The sequence below is a fragment of the Pteropus alecto genome, unplaced genomic scaffold, assembly GCF_000325575.1.
Source record: "Pteropus alecto unplaced genomic scaffold, ASM32557v1 scaffold11, whole genome shotgun sequence".
NCBI lineage: Eukaryota > Metazoa > Chordata > Mammalia > Chiroptera > Pteropodidae > Pteropus > Pteropus alecto.
The window spans coordinates 9,687,355-9,702,394 of NW_006431956.1; the positions used below are offsets into that span (position 1 = coordinate 9,687,355).

Sequence of the window (15,040 nt, forward strand, 5' to 3'; positions counted from 1 at the left end):
AATTATGAAGGATTTCTGGGTATTAAATAGTTCACACAAATTTCTGAGCTTTTCAAATGCCACTCGCATTTAATCCAGAAATTGTTCAATGCTTGCTTATTTTGAAGGATATCTGGAATCATCATTTTCCATAAACTTGCCTGCTTTCTAGGAATATTACCAGTCACTAAATAGCTGCTATACATTGTTTCCAGAATTCCATTATGAATTAAGAAAGTGTATAATCCAAAACCCAATTGCCAAGTAAACATTGCACAGGTCATTTTAAATATTTTTGTCCATTGAATTTGGCGCGAAAAATGTCACCGTTATTTAATTGAAATATCAGTCTATATTATTCTAAAATAGTTACTTGATAATTTATCCTACAATTAATCTCAATCGTATCTTGAAGTATTATGGGGTATCTGCACAGGGATGTTTATCCTTTTAAGCTGCCTCCTCTTTCTCAGTCCTAGATTTTTATTTCCTATGGCCTTGTCTGCTCATTTTATCTAACACCTGTGTTTGATTAGGGCTGCTAAGTGCGTGGATTCTAGTAAACTAAGTCTTTATGAAGACTTTATTCTGTTCCTACATAACATTTTCTTCTAGCATTCTCAAAGTTCCCCAATAATGACAGAAACTTTTCTTTTGATTTTGACAATAACATAAATGAAGGGAATTAAAAAAGAATGTGCATATTTGTATGTGTATGTATTTATATTACGAAATAACTTTTTAGAATGTTGAATAAACTGTGATCTTTATTTTTTTCAAATCCAGTACAATTTCAGTTTTTATACCAGTTATATTTTTTAAAGTCACTATGACCCTCAAATGCATGAAAGCATTTAGAAATCATACATTTTATTCTCATCTTGCATTAAAATGAGTAAACCAATGCAATTTGTTGTAATTTTTCACCGATAAAAGCAAAAACATATGCTTTTTACATTTTTATGATTTCTGATATCGTTGTGTTATAGGTTTCTTGAATATAATATCCTTTATGAATGCAATTGAGTGTGAATATTCGTAGATAAAGATGGCCACTCCTTCTATCTCCTTTTCTCCCTTCCTCCAAATTATCTTTCTGAGTGATGCAGGTTTCTCTATTAGTATGCTACCTATAATTTCAGTTTTTTTCTGACTGATTAAAAGCATAAAAACAAAAAATATGCGTTCAGTTAGACTTGGCTGAATACTACACCATCCCCTTAATAACCGTGTGATTTGGCAAGTGCTGTCTTTGCAGAGCCTCAGTTCCATCATCTGTAAAATTAGGAATAATAGTATCAATGGTTCAAGATATTTGTGAGAATATTCATCACACTGCATATAAACTGCTTAGCATAGTACCTGCAGTTGAATCACATACGTACTTACATTTTCTGCAGTGACTAATAATAAAAAAGACAACTTAGCTCTGAGATCCTAAACTATGATATCTAGGAGAGGCAGCCAGGGAAAGTTCTGAGTTGTTTTTGATTTACATATTGGAAGAAAGACAGAAAGATTAAAGTAAATAACAACCTGTGAAGTTGGACTCCTAATTGTATATCTGCAGATCTAGTATCTGAAACTATATGCAAGTATCCACCTATGTGTATATGACCATCTTCTAGCTTCGGCAAATTCTCCAAGTGGCCCTCAACTCCCAGTAGTAAAGAACTAGAGCTTCTGAATGGGAATGACCCTGAGAGAACAAAAAAGGTGATAGAGGTTAAATATTCTAAGAAGTCTAGTAATTTTTGAATCATTAGTCTTCCTTTATCTTTACCTTTATAGTGCCAAAGCAGCTCAGAAAAAAAAAAAAAAAGAGAAAGTTAACATGTGCCAGTGTTTTCCCATATTATAAAACAAATAACAGCCTAAGACTACTGGTTTCTGCATAATTTTTCAGGGATCATTAGTATTAAATGGAAGGAAGTATAATGTAAGAAAGACCTGGTGGCTAATCTATGTACACTGAGATGCTTTAAAGGATGAGCACAGATGCTGACTTTATCAGTTGGAGCTGCCACAATGTTCGATGTCACCTTGCCCCATAAAACAATCAGTTTGTGAAAATAAAATTTTTTTGTGATTCCAACAGAGATTTGCAAAGTTCTTTTTACTGTTAAAATTGAAAAAAAAAAACTTAAAAGAGAGCTTTACATGTCAAAGTAATTAATTAAAAGTTATTAGTATTAAAAATAGAAAAAAAACAACAAAGCAAATATCTACTAAAAAAATAGAAGAAATATTAAAGGAAATATGTAGGAACACCACAATCTCATCACTTTGGTCAAATATTTTTATTCTGGCAAATTGCATTCCAAATCTTTTTCCACAGGCATACAGATTTTAATAGTTGTAACTATGGCATGCAGAATATTCTAGAATCTATCTTTTTCCTTCAATTATATTTTGAGATCACGTTTTAATCACAGAATGATATAGCATCGTGTGGATTTACCATAGTTTGTCCAAATGAAATGGTCATTTATTGTTTGACTTTTAGTTCATTTCACAATTTTGTTTTTGTAGATAAGTAAATCTGTCATAACAATTTTGAGCATATGGTTTGGGGCTCTGTTAAATAACTTCTTTGAAATACATTCTCAGATATGAAATTATTTGCACAGTGAGTGGGTTTGAATGTTCTTATATCCCTGGCTGTTTCTTTCCATAACTTTTTTTTGCAAAAACGATCATACCAGTTGACAATGCCAACATCATATTCCTAAGGTGCCAATTTCACCACAATGCACCCCTCATTAGGTATTAATAATTGCTTTAAAATATAAATAATTACACAACACTGCTTTAATTTCTATTTGGATTACTAGCAAAGGTGAATATTTATCTGAATATTTGTATATTCTTTGTGTCTCTGTGTAAATTATTTTATTAGGTTTCCTGTGTTTAAATTCCAATTACTTTTATTTGTTGGACACTAAAAGTAGCTCGTAATCAATTAAGAATTAACTGTTAGACAGTTTTCCCCTATCTAGTCCCAGCTATCAAAATATTTCCTTTCATAAAATCTGATATTACATCTATATTGTAATGATGTAATACAATATATCACTAAAAGGGTATCATCCTGCTGACATCACTAAATGGTACTTGTGTGAGGCAATAGAGTATTAGTTTGTTTAGAAATGGACACTAGACCAGGTAAAAAATGAAGCCTTAATTTTGGAAAGTGGAACAAAAAGCTTTCGGCCTTACTCAGATATCTGACTCTTTTTCTGCAGAGTGATAATAACTATTATACAGTAAGAAAAAGACCACATCTGAATCAAGCTGTAGTTAACATGAGAAGTGATTCTGTGTCACCTTTAGGTGTATAGATTTTGCACCATCAAGGACAGCATGAGCCAATAGATCATCAGGTGTTTATTGATTCAGTGCTTTCAGAGCCCAGAAGGGACCCTGCACCTTTATAAGTTCCTGTGGGACTCCTCCTGCCAGTGGTCATCCAAGGGGGGCCACTCTTCATATACTCTATCTTGGTATGGGACCTGCTATCATTTTTGAACTTAATGTACTATTATATCATTTGTTATCCATATAAGCAGTATTTAACTACCTTTATATTTTGGTCAAATTATATATTTTTGCTATCTGTTAGTGGCATTTTAGGCATCAGAGAAGAGAACAATCTGACACCTTAAATCATATCTAAGATCTTTATTTATACTATCGACACATAAAATAGATATGTCACAGTCGAGAAGGTTCCATGCCCTCTGATACAAGTGCCCCCTTTAGCAAGGTTATTTTGTACCATCCTATGTTCCTAATCTTAGTTACTCACAGAGAGAAAATGGCTTTGATCTGAGAACATGATAGGATGGACAGAGCTTACTGTACCGAAAGAGGATTTTTTCTTTATTGTAGCTCTGGTTTCTTTGTTTAAGGAGCAGCTGACTAACATCTCTAGGCTTGTTTTAGCACCTATAAAATGAAAGTAATAATTCTCATCTCTCCATGGGCAGTCGTAAAATACCATAGGGAGTGATGCAAAATACTGAGAGCATTTCAGAATAGCCATTATAGTTTTGTCTTTTTTGAAGTTCCAGCAATTGCTTGAAGAATTTGCCTTCGATATTAAACGTATTGAATCAAGCTTTTAAACTTCATATCTTTTCTTTTTTTTTCTTTTTCTTTTTCTCTTTTTTTCCTTTTAGGCCTCTCCTATCTTGGCACCAGCACAGGTATTTTTATAGCATGAAACTCAATAAGCCTGAGATCCTTCCTGTTGGGTCCAAGTTTATGACCGCTTTTGTGAGTTAGTTTAGTAAGGTTTAATGTTCAATAAAAACGCAAGCTGGAAGTTTTCAAGGTTAAGTTCCACATCACCAGGTTTTGCACATCACAGCTCAGCTTCCAAGGCTTTTTCAGTGCAAAAAGTACATTTATATTGCCTTCCATATTTACCCATGTCGTCATCTTTACCAGTGCTTTTTAATTCCTAACGTAGATTCACATTATTGTTTAATGTCCTTTCATTTCAGACCGAAGGCCTGCTTTTAGTGTTTAGTGACAAATTTTTTGTTTTGGGGAATGTTTGGGCTTCTGCTTCAGTTTTGAAGGATAGTTTTGCTGGATATAGAAATTACATTGATGGTTTTTAATGAGAAATGAGCTGTTCATCTTATTCAGGACCCCTGCTATATGATGTACTGTTTCTCTTTCTTGATACAAGATGCTTTTGTTGCTTTTCAACAGTTTGAGTTTGATGTTTCTGGGTATAGATCTCTTTGAGTTTCTCTTACTTAAATCTCACTGAATTTCTTAGATGTGCAAATTAATATTTTTCTATCAATTTGGTATTCCTTCAAATACTCTTTTTTTCCTCTCTGTTTTCTCCCTTTCCAGAACTTCCATTGAGTTTATGTTGGAATGCTTGATGGTGTCCCACAGGTCTCAAGGTTCTGTTCATTTTTCAGTGGACTTTCACAGTAGGCTGTGAATAATTAATGCTAATTTGATGTTTGGATGTTTTTTAAGAGAGACTGATATGTGCACCCAAATACAAAAAGTATGAAAAAGAAATTACCTCATTATATTGCCAAAAATATTTACCACCTTGACATAATATGTTATGAGTACTACCCGGGCAGAGTTAACTGTGATCTCTGCTTTTGAAGAAATCGCCATTGATTCAGATAACATAACAAGCTAAAAATATATGTATGCAACTGTGCACATAGTGAGGAATAAAGAACCAAAGATCTCTGTATTCCCAGACAGCAAAAATATTTAGAGAATTCTCAGGATAAAATATTAGTTGAAAGTTTAGAAGTTGTGGAATTAAGTTCAATTTAACAACAGTTAAAGAATAGGTTTAATTAACAGGTCAATTGTCTCTTTAATATGATTTAGTTAAATTATGTATGTTTTACACTGTAGCTAGACTGTGGAGGTCCAAGATGACTATGTGGCTGCATTTGAGCTCAGTCAAAGTTTGTATTTTAAAGAGAGTTCCAAACTGTACCCTCTTTTTGTATTTCATAGGAAGGGTAGGAATTCACAGGCCATTGTAGGAAGTGTGACAGGATTCACGGCTCCCAGGAGAGCCATCAGTTAACTACTTTGTATAACTTTTGAGAGATGCGATGATGTAACTGGAACAACTAATTGGTGGAGATGCTGAAAGCTGTTTGTTTAAAGAGCCCCAAAAAGAACAATCATCACTGAACCTGAGGTTAATAAAGCTACTTAAGCTAATCAGGAATAGTTTGTGAGAATAATAAAGGGCCTCTGGTGCTGATGCAGTATCTATTTTGGGGTTGAGAAAATGTGTATTTGTTTAATTTCTGCAGCTAAGTGAGAGTGTCTGCCCTCGCTGGGACTATTTTTCATTTTAGCAGCATAAACCCGGCACTCATGATGCCATTCAAATTGAAGACATTATGCTAAGTGAAATCAGCCAGTCATAAAAGGGCAAATACTGTATGATTCCACTTATATGAGGTACCTGGAATAGACAAATGTGTAGAGATAGAAAGTAGAATGGTGCTTGCCAGGAGCTGGAGGAGGGAAGAAAAATGGGGAGTTGGTGTATAAAGGGTACAGAGTTTCCGTTTGGAATGATGCAAAAGTTCTGGAGACAGATGGTGGCGATGGTTGCACAACAGTGTGAATATTCTTAACGCCACTGAACTTAAAATGACTAAAACGGCAAATTTTCTGTATGTTTTACCACAACTTAAAAACCAATTAAAATTTAGTGGGCATATATGCTGCACGAGGTCAAATGCTTTATATGTATGATCTGATTTAATCCTCAGAGCAACCCAGTGAAGTAGGCGCCTTATTATCTCTGTTTTACTGATGAATGTGAGCAGAGCCAGGATGTCATTAGTCTAGGGCCATATAGCTGTCAGTGGCAAAAGTGGGAATTGTAGACCAGCGAACAGCTTTGCGTGCACATCCAAAGACCTGCCTGTGTGCTTCCTGCCTTTTTCCTTTTTCCTCTGATAATTGTGTAGCCTTCCTTTAGGAATAGGAACATGGGCTCGTGTGGCTCCTCCTTGACCTTTAAGCTCTGTGTCCCACATCAGAAAGCAAGGCCTCCTACCTACCCTCCAGTAGCCAACAGACCTTGCCAGCCTTCCGGAACCAAAATGAAAGGCCAGCTGTGTACTTACCTCTTTGCAGAGTTCATGAAAATCACTCAGCAGACCTGCTACCAAGAGCATCTCAAAATTAACTCATGTTTTAAAATTCATGTTAACCATCTCTAAACAAGCCACTTTTATTAAAATATTTTTTCATCTTGTAGAATGGTCCATTAGAAATAAAAAGTGAGCTATTTTTCCCTTATCATTATGTCTCGGCTACTTTTCAGAAAAGCAAGAGCCCAGACTCATTCCCACAAAGGAATATATATAAAAGCTAAGTAAAGGTATTTTTGCATATATATCATGTTTTCTTTCTTTTTTTTTTTTTCCTTTGCTGAAATCTGTGTTTATAACCAGAATTCACGTAAGATTTTTTTATTTGTTTGCTTTTGGTTTTGTTTTGTTTTGATACGTTTGTTTTGCAATTACAGACTTTGGACCAAGTATATACTATATCCCAACAACCTGTTGGGTTACAGATTAGAAGACAATTCTGTGATAAAATAAAGTTCATAAAACAAAAAGGAAGATGTTGCAGGGAATGGAGCTGGGTCAGAGATCTTTGCTGAGTCTGCTACCTACTGATTGTGGTCTCTTATCTTTCCTTTATATTTTTTAATTGGACAAAATGATGAACTTGAAAACATCCCAAAATTACAACATCCAAAAATTTCAGTGTCTTTCAAAATCTTGTCGAGATCACATGTTAGTCCATTGTTCCTATTTTCTACCTTTTTCATTCTACCATAGGAAACCAGATGGCCTATACCAGCTGTGAGAAATCCTTTCCAACCCAGTGTATTTGCATAATTTTCTCTCTGACCTTCGTCTGGAAGAGAGGAAACAGAATGATAAGCCAACTTAATGAATTAAATCAAGTTCTTAATTACAGAATTAGGAAACTTTTTAACATAACTAAGACTCCATGCTCCTTCTTTTCCCAATGCTGTGGAGTCCCTTGTAAAATACATGGTTTCTGTTCGAAGCTTTTTCCTGATTAGTTCATCAATTCAACAAGGCAAAATGCTGACAGTTTTTACAAACCTAAGGGAAATCATTGTGACATTTAAAATACAAATATAGACATGCCGAATTTTAAACCCTCTACCCTCCTGCCGTTCCCTCAAGGCCTGTTCAGTTTCTCCTAATAAGGACGTTCGACCTGCTCGCACGTCTCTGATAGATGACATTTTTACAGGTCTGTTCTCTCTGTGTATTCACTGCAGTGCCTGAGCTAAACAGGCTCGATTGGCCTTATTCACTGACGGTACATTTTAGAACCTTACTCCGTTTCATTATCCTTCATTCTTACCACGAGGAAAGGTACTGCCTCTTTCTTTGGTATTTGTGTTTTCTTTCGGATTGCAAAGTTGAGGTGACTTTTTACACATCACGTCCCATCACAGGGCTCCTCTGTGGAGAAGGGGAAAACACGACATCTTGTCCTGTTAATTCTTATGACACCGGGAGAACATAATTGCTTTATCGCAAGGGACTATGGTGATAGCACATGTCACCACTGTATGAATGCTCTTAGGTTATGGAATTTGGTCAGCGACTCACGTTATCATGGCAGTGTACCGAAATAGAGAATGGTGGGATTGATAAATTGTGCAAGAGTAGCCAGTAATAATCAGTGAATGATAAGCAAGTGCATGGCTTGAAAGCATTCCAGGAGTGCTATTTATAAGAACTCTTATTTACTTTGTTTTGTTCTCTGTTTGTTGCTTTGGAAGAGTTCCTCTTAATTAGAGTTGTCATTTTTTCAAGAGTCTATACTCCGTGGTTATATGAATGACAAGGGAATGCCTGTGTTTAGTTGCAGAACCGTGTTTGAGTAATAATGAAAGGAACCATTTTTTTCATAGTATTTCATAGTTTGTAAGGGAGAATGTTTTATATATAACATTTAGCACAATTTGAAGTTGTCAGCTCGTATATTTGATTTACTCATCTTCTGAGCAAATGAAGGAATATATACATTTGTATCAATAAAATCTGTCAACGGAATTTGGAGATATATATTGAATCTATCAAACATCTTTAGTAAAGTTTACAGTAAAATAAAGTTACAGTAATATTTTACTATAATTTTAGTAAGTTACAGTATTATTTTAATAAGGTTATTTTTCTTATTCATGAGATGTTTGATAGAAGAGATATGTGATCTGTTCAGTAAAAAAATAACAAAAGATAAAAATCATCTTATGATCTTTTTCTAGGGAAATAAGATTCCTAAACTGTAATGCGGCCTAAATTTTACTTCTAGATGATCTTATATTTTGAAAATAAAACTGAACTTTAAAATTTTATGATCCTGTATAAAATCTATATTTTTATGTACTTGGAAAAATCTTAGTTAAGGACATGACTCTTCTCAACTGTTTTCTGTTTGGTGACTTTATGATATAAACTAAGTGTGTAAGCGTTTCTTTTCCTTACAGTTAACTGATCTGTGTTGATTCAATGTAAAGTATACATCAGAGTAAAATGAACCACACAGACATCTAAAACTAATTGGAGGGAAGAGAGAAAGCAAATGCCCGCCCGGGAAGAGGGATTGTAACGCTCCAGGGATTATGAACCATGGACATTTCTTCTTCATTGGAATCTAGATCGAGAGTATGAATTTGGATTTCCACTTTAGTTCTTAAAAATTTTCCTTATACTGTTCTATGGCAGCTAAAGGCTCTGTCTTAATTATATTTGTCCTAGAATGTCTGTTTAGTCTATTAACTCTGACAACAGCTACTGTCTGTTTCTTTGCTCAAAGGCATTATAAGGAAGTAGTATGAGCCAAGTTTTATTTCCAGTATAAACAATAAATCTTTCTAAGCATTGGTCAAACTCTAAGTGTTCTGGTTAGTATTTTGAAAACCCTGATATTTATCAATACCACCAAGTGGCTCATAGCTTGATGAGTGAGTGCTTGGTGAGTATTAAATGGAACTTAGGTTTCTTTAAAAACACTGGGATGGTCTTTAGTGAGATCACATTGCCAAATCGAAGAGTCCATTTCCTTATTTTTACAATGTGGTAAAAATAGTATGAGCCCTATCAACCTCAAGGATCAAGCACAATATATATAACCATCTCGAAACTAGGAAATCACTATATGATAAGGGATTAATAATTTGACAGACAGCATTAAGCACTGGCATGTCTCTCCTCTTGGTTGGGCCTGTAAACTGCCTATCTGGAACTGTGACCTCTCTTTGTAATAGTTTCCTTGGTAGCATGCCATTAGGACTTCCACGAGTCCCAACCCTCAATCCACCTTTCACCCCTTCAGCCTCCTCCACCACCTTGCTCTGCCCTTGAAAAGGCCCAAACTCTGGTGGAAGAGTCTTAGAGAGAGAAAAATGACAGCCTGTACCCCAGATGGTGGTAGTGCAGCTTGAAGGGGAGTTGGTTGATGTAACAGAGTGGTAAGCTGTGTTGGATGTCGCTGAGGCCACAGAGGACAAAGACTGGAAAGAAAGTCAGAGTCATTGTGTTTATTCGCATTTTGTTGTTTCTGTTTTTGCTTATTCATTTGTTTTGCAATTAAGGCCATAAGGAGAAAGACTTCATCTCTAGAAGTGTCTCAAGACACCCTGGGGCCCAAGGCCTGGTAGCAGAGGAATGGTGGACTTAGGAGAAGTAAGGTAGACCAGACAGTAGGAGATAGTTTTTCTGCATCTGAAAATAGGTTCATCCTATACATATTCTACACGTGGATTGGCAGGGTTTAGAGAATTAAAATATAACACAACCATAGAATCATGTGTGGGTTCTTTCTTCAGAAGTCACTTGTGAAGCGATGATATTAAAGTGTTTCAGGTTGCTAAACATAATACTTCTAACACTTCTTGTTATGTGAGCTTTCTAGATTTTTGGATGCTGGAGAACGAGCTTGTCTTTTGTAAACCCCAGTTGTAGCTGTTCTTTTCCAGGTATCAACCTGGTTAAAAAAAAATTATTATATTAAAAAAAGGAAAAAACCTAGAGACTTTTTTTAAAAGCTAAGGTTTCCATTGAACTCAGCACTTGGTGTTAATTTTTTCATGTTATTTGTTCTCAGGATGATAAATGGTATCACACGAATGATTATAATACTTGAATAAATTGAACTTTTATTTCTTATGCTACAGCAGTCTCCGCTAAAGCCAAGAGCTCTAGTTATAATCAAAATATCTGTTATAAGCCCAGCTGATTAGGGTCTTTGTGTCTGATCTGATTTGTTCTTTCTTCTCTGTGGTAACTGAGAATTAAAAACACAGCTCTCTGCAAGATTTTCACAAGGGTGGCTTAGCTGGGACTCTGCTGCCCCAAAGCTGCAGCGCCCCCTGGAGGTCCCAGGAAACCTGGGTCTCTGCCGTCCTGCATTTCTGTGGCGGTGCTTCCATATTACCACCCCCGCCTCCCCTTTTTTTTTTTATTAGGGCTGGAGCTCCAGACACCCCATGGTGCCACCATGGTCTGGGCTTTCGCCATCTTTTTTCCTGCCACACTGATGCCTGGTTCACCCAAATATTCCCAGCCAGTGCAGTACTCACTTGGTGTCCAGCTCATTCCAGGCACCACTGGTAAGCTCGTCACCTGCAGTCACGTCCCCTCTGACACATCACTGTACTTCATCACCTTTTTTTTTTTTTTTTTCCAATTCCTCCAATAAGCCAAGTCCTTCCCAGTCTCACGGCCTTGGCACTTGCTGTTCTTTTTTCTGGAATGTTCTTTCTGACCCTCGCTCGTATCCTTAAGGTCTCAGTTAAACTACGATTCCTCAGAAAGGTTTTCCCACATGAACTTCTATAAAGTGGCTCCTCCTATTTGACTCTATCGCAGAACCCAGTTTATTTGCTTCAAAAATATGTAATAATTCGACTTATTTATTGTCTAGGCCCGCGGCTCACATTTCTGGCAGAATCCGTTTCTTTTACTGGTACTTGGTTGGGCATGCCTCTTTTATGAACTTGAAATTCATAGTTAATGTGAACATCTAACACAAACTTCATAAAACCTCAAAAAGTAATTTATAAACTCATTTATTCTTAAGTTCTGTATTTTATTTGTGACTGCGCAGGCGTGACCACGCTGGAGGACATGATGAAGCAGTCGCATACCCACCCTGCGTGTGGGCAGCAAGGATGGGGCAGCTGTAAATGCAGATCATCAGTGGTGTGTGGTGGCACAGGTGTGTGGCTGTCGGAGACCATTGTTAACGAGTCTTGGGAAGTTCCAAGCAAAGCACAACCTGCCATTGATTTACATGGCACTTTCAGTTCTAGAAAATTTGGCCTATTTGCCAAATATACAAAAATGTTTTGCGCTTGTATGCAAAATAGAGTTAGATTCTAGGTTTGGGTCATTTTATAAAGAGATTTTTGAGCAGGGCAGCCAAAGGGCATGAAGGGTGTGCACTCATTTTTTTTATTACATGAGACTGTTGTGCACAATACAGGACATTTATGTGCCTGGCCACTGCCCACAGAGAGCCTGCAAAGTTCTTCATTTATGGAGACAACCAAAAGTGCTGCATCAGATTTCTGGGATACTTTTCCGGGGAACAACCAGTCTAGACTATAGGCTTCACCAAGTGCAAGAGCTGCATCTGCCTTATCTACCATAGAAGGCTTGATATCTAACAAATCATCTATACCATAGCGGCGCGTGATGAATATTTCGAGAATGAATGGAAGAATGAATGAACGAAAGGGAATGCATGGACACAGCGAAACACATTCATCCATTCAACTGATAAATGTTTACTGAGCAGCAATTGTCTGAGCCAGGTGCTGCTGTTCTAGGACCAAGGAATATAGCACTTAGAGACACATTTCCTGCTCTAATAAGCTGGCTCCCTACATATATGGAACTCTTTTGCGACTGCACATGGCACCTTCATTGCCTATTTAAGATGACTACAATTTTGGTAAATCAGTTTTTTTTTTAAAAATTCAGAATACCATATGTACTTAAGTCAATTGGGATGGAGAAAGCTGAATAAGGGATAGTAGGCAGTGAAAGGAAGTCAGGTTGGTAACAAAGAGGTGTGAATAGTGCTTAAGAAACAAATAATTGAAGAAAATGAAAGCCTGAAAATAACTATTATTTATAGATTCCTTATGTCTGTGTACGCAATATCAGAGACCAAAACATTTAAATCCAAATCATTTTGTTATTGTTGTTCTCATATACATGAAAATAATAGAAAAGCTTTAAATGCCTTTTTCCCCTTGTGCAGTAGCTTTTGCATAGTACATGTGTTGGATGCAATGGAGGCGGCTCCTTGAAATAAGGTTAAATTGTAAACCTGAGGGTCAGGCACCCATTTGAGCATTTCGCAGTAATATAAGTGTCTTCATGTTTATATAGAATCTGCTTTGGAATCACTCCATTCCTCAGTTTAAGCAGTCAGTCAGCCAGGTGGCAATCAATCACAGAGCCAACGGGGGCTGAGGGAAGTTGGCAATAGCTGAACTTACCTTTTAGAAATCGGATGCTCTTGTTTGCAATTATGGAAGCTTCAGAGGGAGAGGTTAAGATGTGCCCTAATGGAATGAAAAAAAAAAAAAGATCACGAATGAAAAGAATCATTTTTAGGATCTTAATAACCATTAAAATACTGGTTGTCATTTCCTCCCTACCTTCCCCCCAACACTTCTAAATGATTTAGGGATGTATTTTGCAGGCACAACCTTAGCTAAGATTGTCAGTGCCCTCTGAGAAACCTCCCTGCACCAGAAAAGTAAATGTCATTTCAAATGATGTTCAGAATTACATGTTCTTAAACTGGCATGTCCATCGGCCACAAGTATTGAATTTTAAATATTCTTCTTTGAATGTTTCTGATGTTAAGTTTGACTTTTACGCTTTCGTGAGTGGCATTGAAGAGGCATGAGTTGTCAATGTGAGTCTTCAGCACAAACTACAAAGTAACCTGTTCTATGAGTGAACTAAGCCACTGTTCAGGAGCATGATCTCATACTGGGGGTAACAACAATGCAGGAGCACGGAGTGGCCCTATGTCATGCAGAAGATGCATGCAGGAAAGATTTATTGCATGAATAAATTGATAATGAATCAACATGGGAGGAACAAGGGAATGAAAATGAAAATGTCTTTGACTGCAGTCGGTCACACAACCTCAAAATAGGTGGTATATTTTTTTCTTTTTTGTATAGAGAAGGCAACTGAGGCTCAAAGAGGTTTCTTTTTTCGTTTTTCTTTTTTAAATTACTATGTGCATATAATAACTCATCTGTCTCTTTCCAGAGTCGTGGGAAATAGGCCTGTATTTTCATTTTACAGTTAAGGAAACTGAGGTGCAGAACTTTAAGTGATGGCACTGATATGGAGCTAGGATATTATGGCGACAGGGTATGACTCAAGGAAGCAGACTCCAGCACGTGGCCCCTTTAACTAGTAGGCTACACTGGGCCTTGGGTGTCAGGTCAGGGACATGGCTGGCAAGTGGCAGAATAAAGTTGTTTGATTTCAAAATCCATGCCCTTTCCCCCACCTTTTGCTGCAAACCCGATGAAATTCCCTACTAATTGTAGGGAGAAGGAAACAAAAGGCTACCACGTCATCAAAGCCAAGCTCGTCTGCGCTGACGGCCTTCTGTCCCCCATCCCCGCTCTCCTCCAGTCACTCATTGCTGTCCGCCTCATGTCGTCTTCTCACACATCCCAGGGCCTTCACACTGGCCTTTCTGCTTCCTAGATGCAGAATAGATTTCCTGAATATTTTAACATCTCAACTCCCCGCTTTAAAATCTTGGCTGGCTCCTATTATTGATAGGGTAAAATTCAAACTTATTAGCCAGGCTCTCCTTACGATGGATGGCTTGGGCTTGCCTTTTCGGACCGAACACCTGTGGTCCCTGTACAAACGCTGACTGATTGGGTGACTGACTGGCTACTACCCAGCAAGTCGACTCCCTTGAGAATGTCTTGTACCCAATGACCCAGCTTTCCTCTTGGGCCTGGTTCGCATCCTCTTCCTTTTTGGGGTCTTCTGTGTTCTCCATGGAGGCCCATCCCCTGAACCTGGGTCCTGTTCACTGCCTGTCTAACTAGTCATTTACTGACATGTTTCTATCTTACATTTTCAAAGAGTGGACAACCTCTAAAGAGTTCTATTTTCATCCATCTCTTGTTCTAATAAGTACTTATCATATAGCGTTTAAGAGCGTACTTTTTTAAAAAAAGATATGCTTAGACACGCAGCATGATATGGTTGAGAAAAGCAAGTATTTGAGCTAAAAGGTCTGAATTCACATCCTTGCCTGTGTACTCTTAGTACCTATGTGACTTTGGCCACGGCCCCTAAAATCTCTAAGTACCAATTAATTCCCTTTCTGTCAAATAGCAAGGATAATAATAATACCAATCAAATAGGTTTGGCTTAAGAACAAGTAAATAATTGGGGGAAGTACATTCTACATCATAAACCGT

At 37.1% G+C, this 15,040-nt stretch overlaps 1 protein-coding gene across 10 annotated transcripts in view; it reads left to right on the plus strand.

Moving 5' to 3' along the window:
• The window catches only part of CACNB2 (calcium voltage-gated channel auxiliary subunit beta 2), a 312,930-nt gene that overhangs the window by 160,400 nt on the left and 137,490 nt on the right, over positions 1-15,040 (plus strand). The window lies entirely within an intron of this gene.